The following is a 24,963-nucleotide window of genomic DNA, read 5'->3' as shown; positions in this document are numbered from 1 at the left end:
TGGAGAGACAGCGGTGAAGTAATAACACGGTAGTGAGAGGTGCTAATAAAGGATGGCAGAGAGGGACTTACCCATTGTAGAGAGTATAGATCATTTGGGTGGAAATCTGAAGGGGGGGATTAACTAGAAAAGCATATAGTCCTACAGATCAATGGATATAAAATATGCAGTGTTCTCTGCTTCCATGGGAGAACCAAGTTTCGGGAAAAGACAAGTAGCCAGGATGAGGAAGCCAGGAAAACAAGAGCCAAGAAAAATCCAGGAAGACAAGGCTCCATTATAGTTTCCAGTGGCAGAAATAAATGGTTTACAACACAATGCAAATACCAAGTTCATATTCCGGAAAGCTCCCTCAAGTTACACCACAGACGATATTTTGGCCGGGGACAAAAGTGGAATCAAGAGGACAAGTCAGAAAGCTACTGCAATCATTTTAATTTAGCCAACAATGGAACAAGGGTAGCAATTATCAGGGTCTAACCACACAGCATTAGACTTCCGTTTTGCATGTGATGAGAACAGGCAGGCTGAAACTTAAGTCAGAAAGAAATTCAGACCATGGCAACAGACTGAGTAAGGGTACTGTGGTGATCTGGGTGAGAATGGCCCTTGTAGGTCCACAGATTTGGATCTTGATTTCCCTCTCCCTCCCTCCCTCCCTTCATCCATCCATCCTCCCTTTCTCCCTCCCTCCCTATCCAGTTTCTGAATCAGATAGAAGCTCTCAGCTACTTCTCTAATGCCATGCCTGCCTGCTGCCCTGCTCGCTGCTAGGAAACTCAGGGACATCACCCTCTGAAACTAAAAACCCCGATTAAATGATTAAATGCCTTTAGTTTTTACAAGTTGCCTTGGTGTTTTGCCATGACAATAGAACAGTAACTAAGACAGGCCCTAAAAGACACTTTATACACAAAACCGAAGATGGATTTCTTGATTAAGTCTCTGACTTGTACCACCCAGTCAGCTGTAGGTCTTTACTATTCTATAATCTAGAAGACTCACCTTAAGTGAGTCAGTATATTCTTTCAAAAACTATCTTTTTTTAAAAAAAAATAACAGGCTTTAAACATACATAAGAGTTTGGTATTCTGAAGGATGATGTAAGATTTTATAGGAAATTTTTATCAATCCTTGTTTTGAAGATGCTTAAATTTTAGAAGATTACATAAAATATTATTTTGCAATAAATATAGAAAAGTGCATATAAATGTGTAAATCAAAAGGATGAGACCAAAATCCCAGTATTGATATCGAATGAATGGCTCTGTAGTGAAAGTGTAGGAATGTATTGCTAACTTGATATTTAGTTATCGTTTGGAACTTAGGAACATGGTCGATTTATAACAAAAACAGAGCAAAAAAATTGAGCTATCAAAAATAAGCTCAATAAAATCTGTATCTGGTATATCAGGCTCATGAAGGACAAGATCCATGGCAGCAGAGTTCTTTACATCAGACTTTCATTTTGCACGTGATGATATACATTCACATACAAGCCACCAGTACCGCAAAAGGGCTCAGCTTTATCTGAATATTGCCAATTCAACAAAAATTAACCATATAATATCACTATTGATGCTTTAACCATTATAGCGAAATTGAAACTATTGCAATAGAGTTGGGAGTACATTGTGGTGTGCAAATGTGTGTGCCCGTTCCCGTGTGTGAGAACAGTGGCAGCATGCGTGACACGGCATGCATGAAGTCCAAGGGCAATCTCAGGGCCTGGTCCTGCCTCTCCACCTCATCCGAGACAAGGTCCCTTGGTTGTTCACCAGACATACGCCAGGCTAGACAGTCTATGGTCTCTTGGGGATTCTCCCTTCTAGCAAAAGGGAGAATCTCCCATCTCTCTATAGCACGGGGATTACAAGCACACACCACTGTGGCAGATTTACAAGGGTTCTGAGGATTCAAGCTCAGGTCTTACGCTTGCCTGGCAATCGCTTTACTCAGGAGTGTGGCTCCAGACTAGGAAGAGTTTCTGATCCATAAGAGGCCCAGTGAATGCCTTGTTTGTAAACAAGCAATTTTCAAAGCAACGTGGTCATGACCCAATCTTACTCAACGTGATTCCAGAGCATCAGGACAAACCAACAGCAGGTATCCTTGCCAACTTTTAGATGTGATCAAATAAAGACAGCATGCGTGTCACATCCCAAATAGCCTAATCATGCAGTTCCCCCATACAGATTTGTGTACATCACAAGATTATATTCCACTGGCTAAGACTTCTCCTACAAGGCTAAAGGAGAGTGTATGTAATACATATAACTACTCACGGCCTCGGCCGAAGAGCTGTTAGTATCTCCATCCGGAATGTGAGTTTTGTTGTGCCTTTTTGTAGACACCGTTTGTCTGCTGAAGGAGAGTCGACATGCCCCTCATTTCACAATGAGATTTGATCCTGAGTGAATGCTAAATAGTATCATTTTTCTTCCTCAGCTAATGATCCTGTGACTTTTCACTTTTAATCTGGCAATATGGTCAATTGTATTAATAGATTTCCACAGAGTTCACTTGCGCTCCTGGAATAGAATATATAACCCAATCTGATTCATTTATTAATGCTTTATCTAGAATTTTTCCACCGATCCTCATGAGAAAAAGTAGACAGTGGATTTTCTTTTGTTTAATACTCTTTTTTGTCTTTGGAGGTTAAGTTGATCCTGGGTAGTAATGTATGTCTCTATATGATTGGCATCACTTCCTCCCGGGTGGAAGAGTGTGGCTTTAAATTTAACTAGTGTCTGCTTTGTGAGTGGATCCACAGCTGTAGTCTTTTTTTACACAGAATAATTCATATTGTCTAGAATATATTATGCTAATTTAACTGCATTTAGAACTAAAACTATTTTATTAAAAATTTCAAGTTTATTAAGATAAAATTGTGGTAATGTCTTTTTAGGGTTTTTTTTTTCATTTCTGATACTGGCAATTTGTTCAGAGCTTGTTTCTTAATTGTTCTCCGGTGGTTGGCTGGCTTTATTAGTCCTTTCAGTGAAATGACTGCTACCTTTATTACTTCCTAGTACGATGACTCTTGCACTTCTCTTTATTTTCTTTCCTTCATTTGAATTTTCCCTGTTGCTTCTGTTTGGAGTCTTGGTGCACACTGATTTACAGCCCTTCTTTTAAAAATTTTAGGCCATGCATTTCTCTGTAAGTCCTGTTTCACCTTCCATCCACAAGGTCGCATGTACTCCACGGTCAGTAATCATCAATATTGCTAACTCTGATCAAAATGCCTTTCCCCAGTGCACAGGGGACACGGCACCTCTTAGGTGAGATTCTCTGATCACTTTTTTAGATGTTTTCACCTCAATATTGTTGTGCTCAGAACATAGACTCTCCCATAAGGGTTAGTGGAATGCTCAGGCCACAGATGCAACCACTACATCAGAACCTTTCCCTAAGGTTCGTGGACCAGTGGGAAGAAGGGACAGAAGGATTGTAACAGCAACAGGTCGGGGAAGATTGCTGTAAAATCGTGTCTTCTTGGATATGAAAGAGCCAGGTTCATGAACTCACAACCGCTGTGACTGCCTGGATAAGACGTGCACAAGATTAAGCTGGTCAACATTCCAGCATGGATAGGGAGAATCCCACAGGGTCCCAGTCGTAACTGAAAAGTACTGGCAGTTGACTGCTATTGGAGAAAGGGACGCCAGTTATTTCCAAGATTCTAACGACAATCTAATACATTGTCTGTGCTCCAGTGGAAGGCCCGCTATGTTCCTTGCCATCCAGGCAGCTCTTATTCTCGACTTAGTGGGTCACAAAGAAAAAGGAGGAGTCTAATGTTGGGGGGTATACGGGGAGTCTGGAATAACTTAGAGGAGGAGGAAAAAGAGGGATGAACGTGACCAAATACATAGTATATATGTATAAAATTCTCAATAATAGATAATATGTAACTAAATGAAAGCTTCAAAATTTAACAGAAAAATATTTAATATTTATATCATATCATTAGTCCTGTTTTTATAATCTACTATGGCAATCTTTTTAAATTGAAATATTAAATTCTTCTCACATTAATGTAATTACTGTTACACTGGTATTCTAGTCTACAGCTTGATTTATTTAAATTTTTTCTTGGTTCTTTGTTTCTTAGTAACTCTTTTATCTTCTATTAATCAAATACATTTTATCACTTTATTTTCCCTATCAGCTTGCTAATTACATATTCTTTAAGTGGCTACCTCAGGAATAAAGGCATTCTCTTGACTCACTAGAATCTACAACAATGAAAAGATTGACCCTCTCTGAGTAAGAGTCTGACAACAGTTTAACTTTGTGTACCATACTCTATGATACATTATTATTGCTGCCCTTTAGTGTAATCCTACTTTCATTTTACCTTATTTTACTACATTTATTTTATTTTATTGAGACAGGTGATTACTATATAAACCTGGCTGACCTGAAACTCACTTTGTAGACCTCATGCTCACAGAGGTCCTCCTGTCTGTCTCTGCATTCCAGGTGCTAAGATTAAAGGAGCATGCCACTATGCCCAACCTATGGTGTTTTTTTTTTTAAGCTTTTTGTTACAGGGGATTTCCCACACACACACATAAAAACTAAATCATGAAAAGAGACGTCCAAGGCCGCTCCCTGTCCTAATGATTTTTAGCTCATCCCAATTGTGCTCTAGCTTTTTCCTGTCAACTTTTCCTTTACCCACACTATTTCAATGCAAATGCCACACATAGTTCTTACAACTATCTCAGTATTTATCATATTTATCTCTAAAAGCCAAGTAGGTTTATTAACCATATAAGCTAAAATATTACCACGAAGCATGTAAATTATTTTGAAATACTGTTTAAAACTTGGTGAGCATTCAGATTTCCAAATATCTCAACTGCCATTGTTTGTTTAGCAGTGTTTTAAAATAGTTTCTTATTAGCTCTGCTCATTATAATTTGTTGATAGACCTTTTAAGGTTCATTTAACCTATTACTTCTCCTCAACATTCTCTTTCTGTTAATTTGTTACTACTGGTTGTCTGAGAACAAGCCTTGTTTAAAGGAAGATTTCTCATTGATCACCTTTCATTCCTTCCTTTGGAGGCACACCATATCTGGTCTCATTTTCAGAACATCCAGAGGCATTAGCATTCCATTCCTGACTCAACCAACTCCTTAGGACAGACAGAAAAGTCCCATCTATCAACAACTTATAAGGAAGAATATAACTCTTGTGGGATTTGTCATATAACATCTGAAATACTACTATCGAGACAGGATGCCCTCTATTTGTTTACTTAATCAAAGGAGTTAGAGAACAAGTGCATGATTCTTTACATTCTCCCACTGTGACCAAGCTTAGGACTATATTTAACATCTGAACTAATGGACTTAAAATATGTGATCATTTTAATCCACTTCAGTTATGTTGATTAACTTATGAGATGCCTAATTTAGCCCATCTTAATTTGTTTGGCAGGGATTTAAATTTCACTAGATATTGCTTTGATTGTTTTAACTGTTCATTTATTCACACTGACATATATTATCTCCTGAGAGCTCTTCTTGCCTCCCAGAATCTCCCTGACTCCATCTGACACCATCTGCCTCTCACTGAGACTTCCATTAAGAATTTCAGTGTAGCAATGCTGGCCATTAGTTATCTTCTTTTAACATTCACCGATACATCTTTTCTAAGGGATATGCACGCTAGGTATAAAATTCAAGAGTGGTAAAGTCTGATCCTCTGGGTGATTAAACTATTTTCTAGCCTCCATGGTTTTGTTTAAAATGTAGAAATTCAAATAGTGTTTCTTTGAAAATTTTTCTTTTCCCCCCCTTTTGGATTATTTTAACATTCTTTTGTCTTTGATTTTTAGTAGCCTTACTATATTTATAGCAATGGATATAGATAGATAAATAGATAGATAGATAGATAGATAGATAGATAGATAGATAGATAGACAGACATATAGATATACAGATAGATATTTCCTTGGTATATTTGATTTGATTTTCTTTACTTATAAAGTTTCATGAACCTATGCCTTAATGTCAGATGTGAATTTTGGAAAGCTCGACAAATACATCTGTAGTGAGGAACTGTGGGCAGACCTGCTTTTCATCCCTCCCGGCTCCCGCATAGCTAGCTTAGCCCCAGAAATAATAACACATAAGTTGTATTCATTTAAACACTGCCTGGCCCATTATCTCTAGAGAGTTAGTTACTGGCTAACTCTCACATCTTGATTAACCCATTTCTAATAATCTGTGTAGCATTACAAGGTGGTGGCTTACCAGAAAAGATTCAGCATGTCTGACCTGGTGGCTGGCTCCATGGCGTCTGCCTCATTGCCCTCTTCCCAGCATTCTGTTCTGTTTACTCCACCTACCTAATTTTCTGTCCTATCAAAGGGCCAAGGCAGTCTCTTTATTAACCAATGAAAATAACACATAACAGAAGGCCCACCTACATCATACATCTTCAAAAGTTGCTTCTGCCTCACATTTTCTAATCTCTACTGGGTCTACAATCACCAGTATGGACCTTGGGGCTACCTCCTATGTCTATTATAGAGTCATCTTTATCTTTGCTTCCTTTTCAGTTCTATGTTTTAAACTCAGGTACCTTTTACTGACACTGAACATCACTAGTCCTCTGTTTCAATATGCATAACCCATTGTCAACTATCTACTGATTTTTTAAAATGTCATTTATTATAGTCTTAAGGCGTCCATTTGATTGGGTTGATAGACTAGCTCTCTGATGAAATTCTGTTTCTTAAACAAACTAATGACATATGTGAGAGTTTGTGTCTTCTGATGCCAACATCTAAATCACTTTGGTGTCTAATGCCTTTGACTCTCTTTCTACCACGGATTTTAGTCCGCTGTCCCTCTTTCGTTGAATGCCTACTATGACAAATTCATTGTTTATGGAAACAACACATGCCCAAAATGTTTTCTTCTTCCAAAGGTAATATGATTTTGCTCTGTAGGCAGAGAAAGTACAGGAAGGTCACAATGACCCAGCTGAGGCTAGTATACCATGAGCCTGCCTAATCCTAAAAGACGGCTCTGCTCCAGTCTCCGTTAAACCCCTCGATGTTTCTCAGGTTCCCACGACCTCAGAAAACATGCCCTCTGAAATGATAAGACACCTCCATCATCTCTGCTTAATCTTCCTGTCGCATTAGCCTTTTGGAGCCTTACATCTCTTGCCTCCCCCTGGGACTGTGCAACCTGGCCTCGGGTGGAAACCACCGCTCATGCTGACTGCAGCTCTCCTTGGCTCCCGTGCCGATAGGATTCTGCAAGCGCAGGTTCTTTTGGTTACCCAGAATGCCTCTGACCGGTACGATAGAGGATGTCTCCCTTTCAGAAAGGAGCATTTTAAGTTACACCACCCCTTGTCTGGTGCACTCACGTTTTAATTGCCCTTGACTTTTAATAGTATCAGAAATCAGACCTAGTCTCATCATTTCAGTGGAATTGCATAGAAATGTGTAGCAATGCAAAGCAAGGAAGTATTGACCTTCACTCAGCAATCAGCCTCGAATGATGTCAGGAAAGGTGCAGCTTTCTCTGGTTAAAAAAAAAATGTGGAAGGGAAGAGAAAGGAGATGTGTTATTTATCATGGACAATACTCAGCACAATTTTATTGCTCCTTGGGGAATCTGAGGCTTTTAAAGATGCTATTATTATTTGGAAGCTCTCCAGGGAGCGTTAGGGATTAAAAATAGCACCTGCACTCTGCGGAGTCACATCACCTGTTTATTGCCCAGAGTGATGAAAATCATTTAATGAAATATTACAGACACTGTGCAAAGCCATGAGCACAATTCAGATGCTCGACACAATTAAGGGAATGTTTGCACCTAGCTTACCACGGATCTGTTAGACGGATAACTCACATGGTGAGGCAGAGAATTGGCTTCTTTAAAGAATCAGAGTTTTGAGTAGCAGAAACCAAACTTCTGTAACCACCTCTGATTTGCTTTACCTAGAATCACACAAAGCTTTAGCACAGTCGGATGGACATGGTATAATGTCAGAACCTGGGAGGCTGGCGTTGAAGAATGGGTGAGCCTGGGGTTACAAAATGAGAACATGTCTCGAGACAGCAAACAGGAGGCAGAGAGATGGTTTAGTAGGAGAAGACCTGGTGACCTGAGTTCAGTCCCCAAATTCATGTAAAGTTATCCTCTGACTTCTAAATGCACACTGTGACACACATGCCTACTCACAGACATAGACAGACAGACACACAGAAACAAAATAAAATCTTCACCTCCTTGGGTGTGTGCTTGCATGTGGCTGTGCATGTGTGTATACATGTTCAAATGTGAACAGGCGTGTGTGGGTGGGGGTGCAGATGATCCAAACATGCTATGTGCATGTGGAGGCCAGAGGTTGGTATTGGTACCATCCTTCATTGCTTTCCTCCCTTACGTTGAGACAAGGTCTCTCAATTTAGCACAGAGCTCACTGACTCAGCTAGTCTAGACAACCAGAGGGATCCCTCCTCTGCCTCCCCTGCACACCCACTGGGCATTATGTGGGTGCTGGGAACCCAAACTCCAGTGCTCGCTCACACTTGGGCAGGAAACACTTTAAACACTGAGACATAGCTTCAGCCTTTACTTTTTATGCCCCCCTCCGGTTTTCTTTGGGATCCTGCTCCTACTGCACCTTAGGAAATCAGATAGAGGGAATATGACCAGGCATAGAGAATTAATGTTCCATCCCATTGGCTTCGGCCTTTGGTTCAGCCATGAGCAAGTGATCTCAGGTATTCTTATGAAACTCGTGGTTGGATCTTATGAAGGCTACTGGGAAGAAATTTTCTAGCTGATCAAACAGCAGAATGGAAGCTGCCATGTGGTGATCACTGGACAGAGGCCCGGGGAGAGTGAAGACAATAGTCCTGTGGCATGAGTGAACACACACACCTCATTGTTAAAACCACTGTGTAGCACCGAATTTCAGAAAGACGCTAAAAGTCATGACTATCCGTCAGCACAAGCATGCTTACAATCTCAAGAAAGTCTGTAGCAACAGACCTACGCTCACTCAGGCTTATGAATAAAACTTCAGTTGCTCATTGAAACAATGTAGTATTAGTAGGTTTAGGTACATATTAAGATGTATTACAGAGTATTAGTGATGCTAGCTCCCACCTTCATTTACATCAGTGGTTCTCAGTCTTCCTAAGGCTGCGACCGTTTAATCGGGTTCCTCAAATCATGGTGACCCCAACCATAAAGTTATTTTCATCGCATCTGCATAACTGTAAGTTTGCTACCGTTATAATTCGTCATACAAACATTGGTTCCCTGATGGTCTTAGGTAACAAACCACAGGCTGAGAACTGCTGACGTAATTGATGCTTGAGGCACGACTCCTGAATGTCGAGTGTTATTAACCTGCCCCTCAAAGATGCTTAGTTATTTGGAGAATGAGGTAAGTCATAAAAAGACTCACGGGAAGGGGGAAACTTTTAACATTTTATAATTTACAAAAGTCTGCCTTGGGCCAGACAAATGGCTCAATGAGGTGTCGCTGAGAAAGCCTGGTGGCCTGAGTTCTAAGTGTGAAAGGAAAGAAACTGACTGCACAAAGCTGTCCTCTGACCTCTACATGCATGTTGTAGCTGTTTGCTTACACACACACCATACACATACATATAAATAATTTTCTAAGAGTCTGCCTTCATAGAGTAGTGCCTGCCAGAGAATCCTAGAAGCTTGCAGACAGGTTAGTGGCATAGTATCTGTCAATAAAACAGCGTGTCTCAGACAGGGCAGGAAGTGAGGTATGTTATTTAAGGTTGTTCACTGACCTCCGCAAGTGTGCTAACCTGGAAACACACACATGCACGCACACACATGCACATGGAATGAAGAAAGGAAAAGAGAGAAGAAGGGAAGGGAGGAGGAGGGGCGAGAGGAAGGAAAAAGTCCCTCTTCTGCTTTGGCTAATGCAAGGGTTGTTGACAGTAGCTGTAAGGAACAGTCCCAGGAGGAAGGATGCGAAGGACACAGGGGCTGCTCAGCATCTTTTGTCCTCCAGGTGGACTCTGACTTAAGCATGTGCGCAGACTCGGGACCATACATTTCTACCCACGGCATGTAATTAGGAGTGAAGTAAAATGTGCAGGACCGGAATTTTAAATATTAGCTTAATAACCTTTATGCACCTAATTTCCAGACGATTTTCTTCCTCTCTGGAGAGGCACCTAATGTCAAACACTGGTGTTAGGGCGAGCCATGATAACAGAAAACTATGAGGCGGGCATCTGTCAGAGTTATTAATTTTAGACGAATGTATGAAATATCACCTTTCCCAAACCTGGGCTCTGCTGACACGTGCTGAACTTTGAAGTGTGGCCTTATTCCCTCGCCCACCGCCCGTCACAGTCTCTCTGAGAAATGAGTGTCAAGGGAAATACAGTGGTTTCAGAGAGAGAAATATGACCACTTTCAAACTGCAGGTAACGGAGAAGTTCAAAGAAAAGTGTCACGCTCATGATTTGAGGCGGGAGTGGAATTTTAGTGTTCCAGCCACATCCCGTGATAGCATGTTTTGGTCACACCCGAATTCTCTGAGACTGTGAGTTTCAATGCTTTCCATGTTGTCTTTTGTAAAAGCGATCTTCCTACCTACCTGCCAAGTGAACGTGCCAAGATGAGCACTGTAGGAGACCCACAGTAGCAGTGAACTCTGATGTCTGGCAAGTGAACCAGGGCCGTTCTATTCTACATCATCTTGTTATGAAGCAATGCTCCTTGAACAGTTGTAGGTTGCTTTCACACACACCCCCGCCCCCCAGTTACTTCCAACTTGATGCAAGGTGTACGGCCTTGCCTGACTGGACACACTCTGCATGCTAGGCTAGCTGAGAGACGTATGAATATTCAAATCATTACCAACTCTAATTTCCAGTTCAAACTTTCTTAAAGAAAATGAAAATCATCCTATCTACACAGCTGACAACTTAATCTGCTCGTTCTCTTGCCTACGTATCTCCAGGCAGCATTTGAACTGCGCTGCTTCATTCAGAATGTATCCAGGACGTAACTGACCTGGTGGATGCTGACCACCTGAAAGACAAAACAATACTTTTTATTTGTATCTAGTTTTAACCACAGCTCTCTGTGAAAGTGGGGAAAATGGGACACTACAGGAATGTTCCAATGCAGCAGAGAGGATGCTCCTTAGCTGTTCCGTTTCATTTTAGGGCATCAGCACCTGCTGGATTACTGGTCCTACGAAGAAGACATTTTCTTAATGACCCTTAGCGGAAGACAATGACCTGATAAATGAGAACAGTGACGCAAAGAAGTTGTCCTGCGCCTGTGTATATAATGTCACCTGGGCCCACACATTTTCCTAAGCAGAAATAGCACCGTGTCTCTCCACCCCAGTTATTTCCCTAACCCTGGAGGCCATCACAGACAGAGAATGTGAACGTCTCCCAGTTAGAGCCGCAATTAACTAAAACTTCCAGGGCTTCGAAAGCCATTTCTTTCCATCTTCAAAAGTGGCCTGCACGTCTGTTGAAAGGGTTTCCTTTGTTAACCCCCGCCTGAGAGTTTACATGAGGCGTGTTTAAAAGTCAACCTGCAGGGATGAAATGGGACATGCCCCCATCAATGTGACAGTCTGAGGACGGGGTAAGGGATTCCTGTTGGTTCCCGCGTCACGTTCGTTAAATTGATGTTGACACCACAGGGTGGACCCAGCGTATAAATTTTTTTTTTGTCTACTTTCTGCTTCACCAATCACTCATAATCATACACAGGGGTAGAAATGAAAGACAAAGTTGTATAAACCCATTCCCACTGTTGCTCAAAGCGGGAGTGAATGACATCATACCCCATACTCAGAGCTAGGGGTAAATTTGTGTTGTTGAGGAGCAGTGGCTGCCGTGGTATTGGCTCAACATTTTAGTTAAAACAAGCCATTCCAGATGCTGGAATTCCACCCAGGGTGATTGTTGTCAGGCTTAAAGACAGGAATTCATCAGACTTCTGCTCGGTCAATCGTGAGAAGCCTCGGTATAGAGACATCATTCAGTGCCTGGACACTGATCCAGTATGGGCCTTATTCGAAACCACTCCTTAAAAGACCAGAGTCAAGGAAGTGGGGAAAACCAGCTTCGAGGTGGTGAGTGCAATGTTCCTGAAACTTTAGGGTAGCAACAAATCGCCCAGGGGTCTAGCTGCAAGGCCTTTTCGGATTGTGGAATGGGGTCTTAGGTTCTACACAGTCATGGAACTCGCTCCAGTGCCAGCACAGACATCAGGTTTCTGTGCTTAGGAAAACCCAAGCCAGGATCTTTCCCAAGGCACCATTGAACTCTCTGGGCTTGGGACATCACCTATCCTGGTTCTTTTTCTTTATAAGAACTTACCTGCTACCCTCTCTTTTTGAAATTTATGTGTTTATTTATTTTTATGTCTATGTGTTGATGGTTTCCTCAGAAGTCAGAGGTGTTAGATTTCCTAGACCTAGAGACACAGGAAACTGTGAACTAGCTGGCAGGGGTACTGGGCACCAAATTCAGCTCTTCTGTAAGAGCAGTATGGGCTCTTAACCGCTGGGCAATCTCTTCAGCCTCTATTTAATTTTTTTGACAGAATCTCACTATGTAGCCCTGGCTGGTCTAGAACTTGCTTTGTAGACCAGGCTGACCTTGAACTCACATCTATCTCCCAATGGTATTAAAGGTGTGTACTCTCACCATGCCACCTCATTCTGGAGGGCATCTCAGTTGAGGCAAGGCAGGGCACCATGAACAATGTGGTGGCTCTGGAGGCAGACAGATCCAGGCTAGAGTCCCAGCTCGCGATCTAACATGCAGTCTGAGGTCTTTGTAAACCTTTAGAGCCTCTTCCAGGTTCCCCTTCTCCCTTTGGAAAAGGTTTATTCTTACTCTCTTGGCTGTTACAAGAAACAAAAGAGTCCCCAAGGACAAAACAGTGGGTTAATCCCTGGCTCAAATGGATAAACAGCCTAAAACATGCCAATTCTACCCACAGGAAATAAGAAAGGAGGTGGGGAGTTACATGTCTGAATAAACCTTATTTTTCTTAGTAGTATGATTCTGGATTTTTCTTACATCTATAAAACTTTGGGTTATATAGCCTTCTATATATAGTAGACCAAGCATCTCTACCATTTTCAATACTTATAAACTCTAAAAACTACTCTTTGATCAAGCATTTAGTAGTGACAGAGTGCAGAAAAAAACTTGGGTTTTCTGTTTTGTTTTATTTTAATGTTTCATGCTCTGTGTAGTGGTAACTGGCTCTGGATTGGCCTGCTCCACGTGGCTGCTAGTATTTCCAGTCACAAAGTCTAGTTCTGAAGTTGTTCCTTCTAATCTGTTTTCTCTAATCTGACACCAGGTATGATGTTGCTTGCTCAGAACATGATGCACAGGTTTCCCTCTGCACACATCTGCTTCCTCTGGGGGAATGCAGAAGGTAATTCTGAGAAATGAACAAGGAAAAATACTAATTTAACTCTTTCCAGTTCTTCCTACCTCAGTGGATAGAGACAAACACATAAGACACAGAGTTATTAAAAAGAGTAAAGAGGCAGAACTACTAACTTGAGTAAAATTTAAAAAAATGGAAAGAGAAGAGAACTCTGAAACACACACTTCCTCCTCCAATTCCCCCTGACAGTGCTACAGTCAAATTGCAAACCTCTCGTGGACTACACCTTGACCCTTCACAGATACTGTAATGTAACATCCTTAGCTATCAGGGAAACACAAATCAAAATGACTCTGCTATTCCATCTTACACCTGTCAGAAAGGCTAAGATCAAAAACACAAAAGTGACAGCTCATGCTGGAGAGGATGTGGAGCAAGGGGAACACTCCTCCATTGGTGGTGGGAGTGCAAACTTAAACAGCTATTTTGGAAATCAATGTGGTAGTTTCTCAGAAAACTCAGAAATCAATCTATCACCAGACCCAGCTATAAGCACTCTTGTGAATATACCCAAAGGATGCAAACTCACACCACATGGACACTTGCTCAACTGAGTACATAGCAGCTTTATTTTTTAATATCTCTGCTTTGTCTCTTCTTCAAAAACTTAATCATTGCCAACAAATAATATTCATAAACAAGATTACTTTCGATTAATATCTTCAATAGCCATAGGTTAAGTTGCTCAGGAAACTCATTTGCATCTGTCTTAGCTCACATTCAATCTGTTCTTCAGTCCTGTCAGTGGTGTGTAAAGATTATTCTACATTCCCGTTACATGCTTCCACCTCAAACAGCATCATCCTGGCTTGCCATTTCATTGCTTGGCTGGACTATTGCTCTCTAGGTGTTCAACTCTCTAACTTTTGTATTCTACCTTTTATGTAAGATCAGAAAGGATCCTCACTAGCATGGCAGCTATAAAGGCTATAGCCTTCTCTCAAAGCCCTCTTGGACCTGCCTACCACTAATTCTGTTGCCTTTGTCTATTCTGTGCAGGGGTTTGATCTCTCCTCCAGAGCCACACTAAGCTGTGCAATAAAGGAAGTTCTGGAGGTATCACAATCTCTGATTTCAGACTCTACTACAGAGCTACAGTGATGAAAAAAGCCTGGTATTGGCATAAAAACAGACAGAAGGAACAATGGAATCAAGTCAAAGACTCACACATAAATCCACATACCTACAAACACCTGATTTTTGACAAAGAAGCAAAAAACATAAAATGGAAAAAAGAAAGCACATTCAACAAATGGTGCTGGAATAACTGAATATCAACATGTAGAAGAATGAAAAGAGATCCATATCTACCACCATAACAAAACTCAAGTCCAAATGGATCAAAGACCTCAACATAAAACCAATCATATTGAACCTTATAGAAGAGAAAGTGGGAAGTACACTTGAACACATTGGCACAGGAAACCACTTCCTAAATATAACCCCAGCAGCACAGACACTGAGAGAAACTTAATAAATGAGACCTCCTGAAACTGAAAAGTTTCTGTAAAGCAAAGGACATGGTCAACAAAGCAAAACGATAGCCTACAGAATGGGAAAAGATCTTCACCAACCCCACATCAGACAGAGGACTGATCTCTAAAATATGCCAAGAATTCAAGGAACTGGTCACCAAAAGAACAAATAATCCAATAAAAAAAATGGAATACAGACATAAACAGAGAACCCTCAACAGAGGAATCTAAAACGCCTGAAAGATGCTCATCATCTTTAGCCATCAGGGAAATGCAAAGCAGGTTTATTTGTAATAGACAGACCCTAGAAACAACCTAGATGTCCCTCAACCAAGGAATGGAAAAGAAAATGTGGTACATTTACACAGGGAGTGTTACTCGGTTGCTAAAAACAAAGACATCAGAAAATTTGCAGGCAAACTAATGGAACTAGAAAAGATCATCCTAAAAAAGGTAAACAAAACCCAGGAAGACATACGCTATATGTACTATTTTATAAGTGAATATTAGCCATAAAGTAAAGGATAACCATGCTACATTCCACAGCCCCAGAGAGACTACTAATAAGAAGGATTCGTGGTGGGAGGGGGTTACCCAGATCTCCCTAGGAAGGGGAAATAGAAGATAATTCATGAGTGGATTGAAGGTGGGTGGGTATGGGAATGTGAGCAGTAAGATTGGGGGTGGGTGGAGGAGGAGAGTATGAACAAGACTTCTGGAAAAGGTCAGGGAGAATCCAGACACAAGAGCATCTCCCAGGAATCTACAAGAATGACCCCAGCTGAGGCTTCCAGCAATAGTGGTTATGTAGCTTGGCCAACTCATATGAGCAGTCAAGACTATAAGTGGAGGGACTGGGATGTCCTGCCTATAGGATGTGCTGGGCTAAAGGTGGCCTAGAGATTGAGGGAGTGGCCAATGAATGACTGGTCTAGCCTAAAACCCATGCCATGAGAGTAATCCCACTCCTGATACTTCCTGGAGCACCAGGACCCACAGGCTGGATGACTCAGAGACCTAAGATAGAAACAAACACACCTAGAGGGGGAAAATGTCAATGTAATGATGCCTAATGATATTCTGCTATACTCATAGATTGGTGTCTAGCCCAAATGTCACCCTAGAAGCTTCATCCAGCAACTGATAGAAACAGATGCAGAGACCCACAGTCAAACATTAGGCAGAGCTTTGGGAATCCTGTTGAACTGAGGGAAGAAGGATTATACGAGCTGGACAGATCAAGGACATTACAAGAAAATTCACAGAATCAACTAACCTGGGCTCATAGAAGCTCACAGAGACTGAACCAACAACCAGGGAGCCTGTATTGTACTGACCTAGGCACTCTACATATGTGTTACAGCTGTGTAGCTTGCTTTTTAAGGTAGTACTAACAGTGGAAGCAGGGATTGTCTCTGACTCTTTTGCTGGATTTGGGGATCCTGCTCCTCACACTGGATCATCTTGCCCAGCCTTAATACATGGGTAGGTGATAGTCTTACTGCAACTCGATATGCCAGGTTTTATTGATACCAATGGGAGACCTGTCCTTTCCTGAACAGAAAAGGAGAGGTGGATTTGGGGGGTGGGGATAGAGAGGGAGTTATGGGGAGGGACTGGGAGGAGAGGAGGAAGAGAAAACTGTGGCGGGGATGTAAAATAAACTAATTAATTAAAAAATAACGTGTATTATTTCTTGTCATGTGATATTAGCCAATAATTACGAACTGCTGTTGATTTTTGTTGAGAATGATAGCAGCATTGTTATTGCATATCTTACAGTTTTATTGCAGGGTCTGCTTTATTAGTACAATATTTACACTAAGAATATAGGGGAGTTGGTAGCTTTCTTCACAGTTTAGAAAGTGCCACAGACTTCCCACTCCTGTTCTCCACAGCTGTGTTGGTAGCAATCTTGTCTCTGTTCCATAGGAGATGGGCTCTGCTCTGTCACTCTTCACGGCCACCAGGAAGATTGTTCGACCCCCTTCCTGGGACTGATTGGACTGGCATCTGCAATAGCAGCTAAGTAAATGAGATTCCAATGAAACACATGCTGACATGCACGCATTTGCTTGACCCTTGTTCTGATATTCTACAGTACAGTGCATCCGCTGGCCAGCCTCCTCGAGGACCCACTGGATGATTGACACTAACCTTGACCTTGTCTCAAAGCCACATGGGAGTGAAGATCCCTGACGTGGTACAGAACAGCTCTGAGCCCAGAGCCAACGGCAGCCAGGCCATTCATGATAATGACTCTTATTGATGAGACACCAATGTTCTGGAAGTTCTATTGTAGCAGGGAGGACCTACCAACCACAGTGGCACCTACCCATGACAGGAACCACTGATGGCTCAAGTTCTTGCCCCTGACACCAACTTCTGTGACAGGACCTGTAGCTCCCTAGTTTGCCCTTTCTGAGATGAAAGCAGAGGGGGACTTGCTTCCTGTAAGCTCATTCCGTCTCAGATGGAAGCAAACAGGTGAGTTACTAGTGGCTCTTTCTAGATTGGGACACATGATACTGCCCAATGTGTAGCTATTAGAAATGTCATGATCTGGCTTTCTGTCCTATTTGGAGAGAAAGTTTCCCGGTTGCTAAAGCTAAGCATTGCCATGATTTTGTGATATTGACCAGAACAAGTTACCTCAAATTCATTTACTCTGATGGCACATGTTTTTATATAAAACACACTGAGCAGGATCTTTACTCTCTTTTTCAGTTTCTAAAGTAGGATTCATCTAACAATATTCTTTATAAAATAAACCTTCTCAAGCAGCAGTGGCCAGTCAACGCAAGCATGGCCCCTTTCTCAGAATCAGAAGTGAGGAAGATACAAAAAGCAAGGAAACATCAGCTCTGCCCCGCCCCCCAGGACTAACCAATAAGGCTGGAGAAAAAAAAAAAAGAGACAAATGCAAAAATGTGAGTGATGAAGTAACAATGTAAGAAATGTCACAAGACAGGCCATAATCATTTGCCAAATGAGTGCAATAGAAAATAAGTGCAGCGAGTCGAGAGGCAGAGCAATCACCTAGGATCTGATTTGAGCCACTTTCCATCTAATTTAGCTTATCAAGCCCAGAGCCTGCCCACCTCCTTACTGCCGGAGGTTATCACGGAAGATGAAAGTCGCCGCTCTGCCTGTTCAGAACTCCCGGACAATGCTTTCAGAGAAATGCGCGCCGGTGGTTTCTAAGAACCATCGAGGGGAGGCAAACGGAGACAGTCTGACGGACTAGACACGTCACTCTCCTTTGTTCCACTCTACAGCTCAGGCTCTTCTGGAACCCAGGATTCTCCAGCGTCAGACACTATAGTTGTATAATTTACAGGCTTGTGCGCGTGCACGCGTACATACACACCACACATGCACGCACGCTTCTTCTCTCCTCTGAATGAAGCTAGTAACTTCCAGATGTTCTGCAAGTCCCAGTGCCCTCAGCTTCCTTAATGCTCCTAGCACTGAATTCCCACTGAGGTGTTGCAGACAGAAATGCAGGCTGTTCTCCCTGGCACTCTTTCTGTCTGTGATCTGGGCCTGATAAAAATTTGCTGACACATGAAGAAACATCTTTGCTTGGTCCCTTTCTCTTTTCACCACATCTACTATATGATCACGTGTTACCCACATTTTTCCCAACACGTAGCCTCAAGCCTTCCTTTGCCAATGCCGTTGACATCCTAGCTATTAAGAGCTAGCTGCCATTAGCACCTACCAGCAGAGCTTCCCCATGGTCTGACTTTACTTGTACCCTTGCAATCCATTGTAAAGACATCATCAAGAGAAACCCTGTAAAACCAATAAATGAACCGTATCTTCATGTGGTTCAAGTCCTATAGTGATTTCTTAGCATTTTCAGAATAAAGTCTTTCTGTGCAGGCATTCAGAATCTTCTGGAACCTGACCCAATGTCTCCTGTCTAGGAGGCCACCTAGCAGCACTATGGAAGAGGTGACTCTCGAGTCCATTACTAACCATGAGAATGGCGAGTCAGAACACTAGGCTCTTTGCTGGTCATGTGAGCTGTGACTTCTATGGACTTCAATTTCTTCCCATGCAAAACTACATGCCTTTCTTTTTTAAGGATTTATTTATTTTTATTTAACGTGCATGAGTGTTTTATTTCCATGTATGTACATGCACCACATGAAGGGCTGGGGCCTATGGAGGTCTGAAGAGGTCATCAGTTGTGAGTCATGTGAAGGTTCTGTGAAGTGAACCCAGATCCTCTATAAGAGCAGTCAGTGCTTTGAACCACTGAGTCCCAAAATGACGTTTTTTAATGATCTGTCAAAGGAAGAAACAAAGGTACAACTTAAAAAGAACAAAGAATGGTGCTGTTCCATAGGAAGCACTTGGCAAAGCCATCACTGCACCCAAGCCTACTGCCATCTCCTCAAACGTCCCCACCACTCTCAGGACCAGTAACATGTTCTCGTTGCTGCTCGTGTCCCTGTTTCTCATGTCCAGCTCTGTGCGTGGTCACCTACTATGCTAAATAGCTTTTATTCTCAGTCTCGAACAATGCAGAGTAACCTGGGAAGAGGGAATTGAAGAACTGCCTTGGTCAGACTGGCCTGTGGTCATGCCAATGAGAGACCGATTTCATTGATGACTGACCGTGAGCGGTACTGCTCTCAGGCAAGAGGTACTGGACTACGAAGGATAACTAAGCAATAGCCAGGGGTCAAGCCAGTAAGTAGTGTTCCTATGGGGTTTCTGTTTGAGTTCCTTCTCAGACTTCCCTCAATGATGGACCGTGACCCAGAAGTATAAGTCAAATAAAACTATTTCTTTCCTAAGTTGTGTTTGATGGTCACATCAACAGAACAGTAAAATAGAACAACAACCCCTCGTGTGTGTATGTGTGTGTGTGTGTGTGTGTGTGTGTGTGTGTGTGTGTACCACATGCATACACAGGCTAGGGAACCCAAGACTTCTCCTACATCTTCTTTCCAGAGTTCCGTGTGGGTAGTGGGATCACAGGTCTCCATGCTTGCCTGTCAAGCACTTTACCATCTGAACCATTGTACTCGAGTTCCTATTGCTGTGAGCAGACACCATGACCAAACGCAACTTGGGGAGAAAAGACTGTTTTTTCTTCCCCTTCCATATCACACTTCATCACGACAGGAAGTCAGGGTGGGAAGCAGCAGAGCCTTGGGATGGGAGCAGGTGCAGAGGCCAAGCGGGGGGGGGGGGGGGGCGGTCGCTTGCTGACTTACTCCTCGCAGGTTGCTAAGACTGTTTTCTCTTTATAGCACCCAGGACCACCAGCCCAGGGCTGGATGGGGTCCTACCACATCAATCACGAATTAAGAAAATGCCCAACAGGCTTGCCTACAGACTGATCTTATAGAAGCCTTCGCTCAGTTAGGGTTCCCACCTCAGATGGCTCTCTCTTGTGTCACGATGACATAAAATAAGTCATTACAGCCATACACACAGGTGCATCTTCATTGACTCCCTTGCCTCCAAGGAGATGCTTAACATGTCAAATTGGGAAGACTCTTGTTGCTTTGATCCTGATGATGTTTTTCCTTTCTAGGGCACATATGTTCAAATGGAGGCTTAGCCCAGATTCCACAGAGAGCAGAGGAGACCGTCTTCTAGCTTCAAAAATGTGCTATCCAGGGAAGTCAAGACAAGAAAGGAATGAGACAGGCGTGGAAGAAGAGCGGATACTGGATGCATTTCCTCACTAGCTGCCCAATGTTTTCAAGCCCAGCTGATTGCCAGGCCCCCTCGACTTCTCTTCTGAGAAAGGTCGTATGGGTGACAGCAGTTTTGAACAGCATGTTCTGGGGAAGAGGGGGAAGTCCATTCTCTATCCACTGTCCACTGCCACAACCACTAGATTGTTCACACATAGATGCTGAGCTGTCCGCTGCTCCACGGCATAAGGCAAGGCTAGGGCGGAGGGGGTGCGCTGACAGAGAGCCTTTACCTAGTAGCAACAATAGTGTCGGGACTGTCCACGACTTGGTTCTGTAACCATGGGAACAGCACAAACCAGTCAAGCACAAATCAGGGATGAGGCTAACCTGAGTGTAGCAAAGATAGATAAGAAAATGAGAAAGTGTCTGAATGGATTGTTCTAGAATGGCAAGTATGAGACACACAGGCTCACCACTCCTGAAACCTGTATTCATGTCAAATATCTTCAAACCTCTAATAGTATTTTGTCAGACTGAACCAAAGTACCATCTCTAAGCCTTTCTCAATCCATAGAGGCAACATATTCAGTAAGATTTGACACACGTCCAGGGCAATAAAAAAATAAAAACTCTGGCAGTAAAAAATCCTTCCTATAGATTAACTCAACATATCTCTGCAAATTTGCAAGATTCACTAAAGGAAGATAATTAACTTCTGTTCCAGAAACGGACAACTGAACTGAGAGAGCCTCATGCTTTTAAAGCAAGGGGGAAAACTTGAAGGACAAGAAAAAACCTTCATTCCTGGGTTTATGTCAAAATCTAATATGCAAAAGAGCATCTACACATACTGCCACCACGACAACTCAGAGCCACACAATTTTGCTAGTTCAGAAATATAAATATATTTAATACATATCTTAAATAAATAAGTTTTTCAAAGTTTTTTGTCACTTTATTTCTGAATCATCCTCTGGAAAATAGAAATGAAACCCTAGAAAAAAGAAGCAACAGGGAAGCAAACAAAGGCAGCCAGAAAAACAAAAAAAAGTCTTAGAAAAAAAAATCAATCCTGAAATGATAAAGACAAAAATGACACATTGAACTAATGGAAATTATTTCTGATAATGGAAAAAGCAGCAGGAAGGAAGTCTTTCCTCACCTTTTCCATCTAACCCAGTTCCATGAGTCTCTGGATACTGTATATTCTCTAATACTGTGTATGCTGCTGCGCACAGGCACGTGCGCACGCGCGCGCGCACGCGTGCACACACACACACACACACACACACACACACACGCACACAGAAACACACACAGACATACATATACACAGACACCCAAACACACATGCGCAGACACATGCACACAGAGACATACATATACACACAGACACAGACATACATATCCAAACACAGACACAGACACACACACAGAATGCAAAGGATACCCTTTCTAGTAACTGGATTTGGTATACACACTAGCAGAGCAGTGCTCACTGAGACCTATCCTGGTTTGCAGTTAACATGTGTTAAAACAGTACACACTGCTGGGCGGCGGTGGTGCATGCCTTTAATCCCAGCAGAGGCAGAGGCAGGCGGGCCTCTGAGTTTGAAGCCAGACTGGTCTACAGAGCGAGTTCCAGGACAGCCAGGGCTACACAGATAAACCTGACTGGAACAAACAAAACAAACAAATAAATGAAAACACTTACCTACTTCATACAGCAAAGCATCCATTAGAGACATTTCTGATCTGAAGGAAAAACACCCACTATGGTGTGGTTCAAAGTCAGTGTGCTGATTTTTGCAATAAGATCTATATTCACTATAAAGATACATTAGAGATTCCTCTAAGCCTACTGAGCCCTTTTCGACTTTGGGATTGACCTGACTGGGGCAATAAGGAATGAAGAAACGACAGGCAGATAGACATACAGAGAAGATGGGATCAGATAGGTCTCACAGGCTGATGGAGAGGCATCAGCACTGGTCCAGAAACTGCATTTATTGCATACATTTGAGTTGAGGAGGTGGGTTTACCCTAAGCAGTTCTCAGGGTGTCTTTAGAAGATCTTAGTGGGAGGTCCCGATAGGGGAGCAGCCTCAGGCTGTTAACTTAAAGCAGGAGGAAGTTGCATTTCAGGACAAGGAGAAGGCTTTGTCATTTCTCTGAGCCTGATCAGGGAAGGCTTTGCCATTTCCATGGGTCTGTGGCATTGGGGTCTTTGACATGGCCATGCTAACGTCAATAGTATATATACACTCAGAACTTCATCTGCTCCCCGTACCAGAACACTGAAAATACCCACCCAAATGACCGGAATCTAGCAGGCGTCATCCAACACTTAGCAAGACCATGTGAGCTGGGTCCGATATGGAGGCATTGATGTGTATCTAATAGGTACATGGGTCTGTGCAAAGAACTGATTGATACAGACATGGATATGCCGCTACTCCTGCCCAGTCCAAATTAAATTAGCATGCCCCAAACTAAAGATTACCCAACGGCAGGTCATGGAACCAATTTGGGAAATCATGACCTGAAATATTTAGAAACTAAAGAATTGAATAAAAACAAAATACGTGTGTGTTGTTTCTTAAGCCCCTGACATTCCAGAAAGAAGGCTGTTCTTTGTGGAGCTGATGGAAGGGAACCCCAAGAACTTTAGATGTTTGGTTTAGGGTATTACTGTGATTTCAACAGTACCAATAATTCCTGTAACAATATTAGTCTTCAAAGAATTGAAGACCATTAGCTGTCTGAGTAGAGCGTGCTGTGGGTGTTTATGCAAAGGTCCGTGGACGCTGATTCTCCTGGCAGTGTCAGATGGAAGCACTAAGCCAGATTTTCATTATCTTTTGTATCTATTATGCTTATTTTGAAATCTGATTATTTCTACCCCTTCATTACTTTGGCCGGAATTTAAGGAAAATATGAATAAAACATGTGATGGCAAGTTATTTTCTTGTCTAAACCTCTTAGGGCAATGTTTCCAATATTTCAGTGATGAAGGATATAATCTATTCCCAATATAAATGTAGATTCTTTACTGTGCTAATTTGGTCAGATTTGGTTTCTTGGTAATTTAAACTTTTTATTTAAAACTTAAGACTTATTGACATGAATTCATTGATGGTATAGTTCTATTTCCTTATGCTACATTCATACCTAGAATTACTCTTTAATTAATTTTTAAAGGTGTCATGGCATTTTTAGCAAAATGGATGGAACTAGAAATCAGTATGCGAAACAAAGCAGGCAGGATTCACAACATAATGGAATCTAGGTGTGTGTACCTGTGTGTGTGTGTGTGTGTGTGTGTGTGTGTGTGTGTGTGTGTATGTGTTCAGGGCAAGAAACTAGAAAGAAGGCCATGGAAGGAATCAGAAAACACATTAGTGAGGGCAGGATAGAGAGAGCAATGAAACACATAGAACATTAAGGCTGGAGTGGTGAGATGCCTCAGCAGGTCAAGACTCTTGCCACCACGCCTGACGATCTAAGCTGAATCCCTGTAAACGGCGCCGTGGAACAGAAGAACTAACTCTGGTCAGTTGTCTTCTGACCTCCACACACGTGCCACAGTGCTGACATGTGCATGTGCGCACCCACGCCCATACCCGTGGGGGGAGAGGGAGAGAGAGAAAGAGGGAGGGAAGAAGGGAGAGGCACCTTTAAAACCAAGCATAAAAGTAGAATGGGGACATTTGGAAGGAGAGCACCAGGATGAAGGCAGGGTTGCCAAGGCAGGACAATTGAGAGAGGCGGACAAGAGCAGAGCGCACGGACTGGAAAGGTAGGTCTGCAGTTAAGGGGGCTGGAGCGCTGGCTGCTCTTGCAGAGGACACAGATTTGATTCCCAGAAACACACAGAGACCCACAGTCACCTGTAACTCCAGTGCCAGTGGACTTAGCACGTTCCTCTGGCTTCCTCAATGACCTGGAATGCATGTGGCGCCCCAACATACATGAAGGAAAAACACTCATGTACATAAAATAGAAATAAGCAAATCCTTTTAAAGAGTGATGTAGCTATAGATGACATGGTGAGGTGTCTGTGTGTTAGGGTCTCTTTCCTGGCTTCACTTCAAAGTACAGGGACAGCAGGACTCAGGCTAATGACAGAAATGTTCTTTCAAGAGCTCTTACCCTGACTTTAAACAAACTTTGTACATTGTTCCCACGACAGAGACAGATATGATTATTCCCAATGTACAGACTATTCTCTGAAGTTTAGGAAGATCATCAGGTCTTTGAAGAACACACTGCAGGTTATCAATAAGGCCTAACCTCTTTCCACTATTAGCCAAGAATGGAATGTTCTGCTTTTTCAAA

This window comes from Myodes glareolus, chromosome 5, assembly GCF_982192425.1.
Source record: "Myodes glareolus chromosome 5, mMyoGla1.1, whole genome shotgun sequence".
Taxonomy (NCBI): Eukaryota; Metazoa; Chordata; class Mammalia; order Rodentia; family Cricetidae; genus Myodes; species Myodes glareolus.
Note: the sequence above shows the minus strand (reverse complement) of the source record.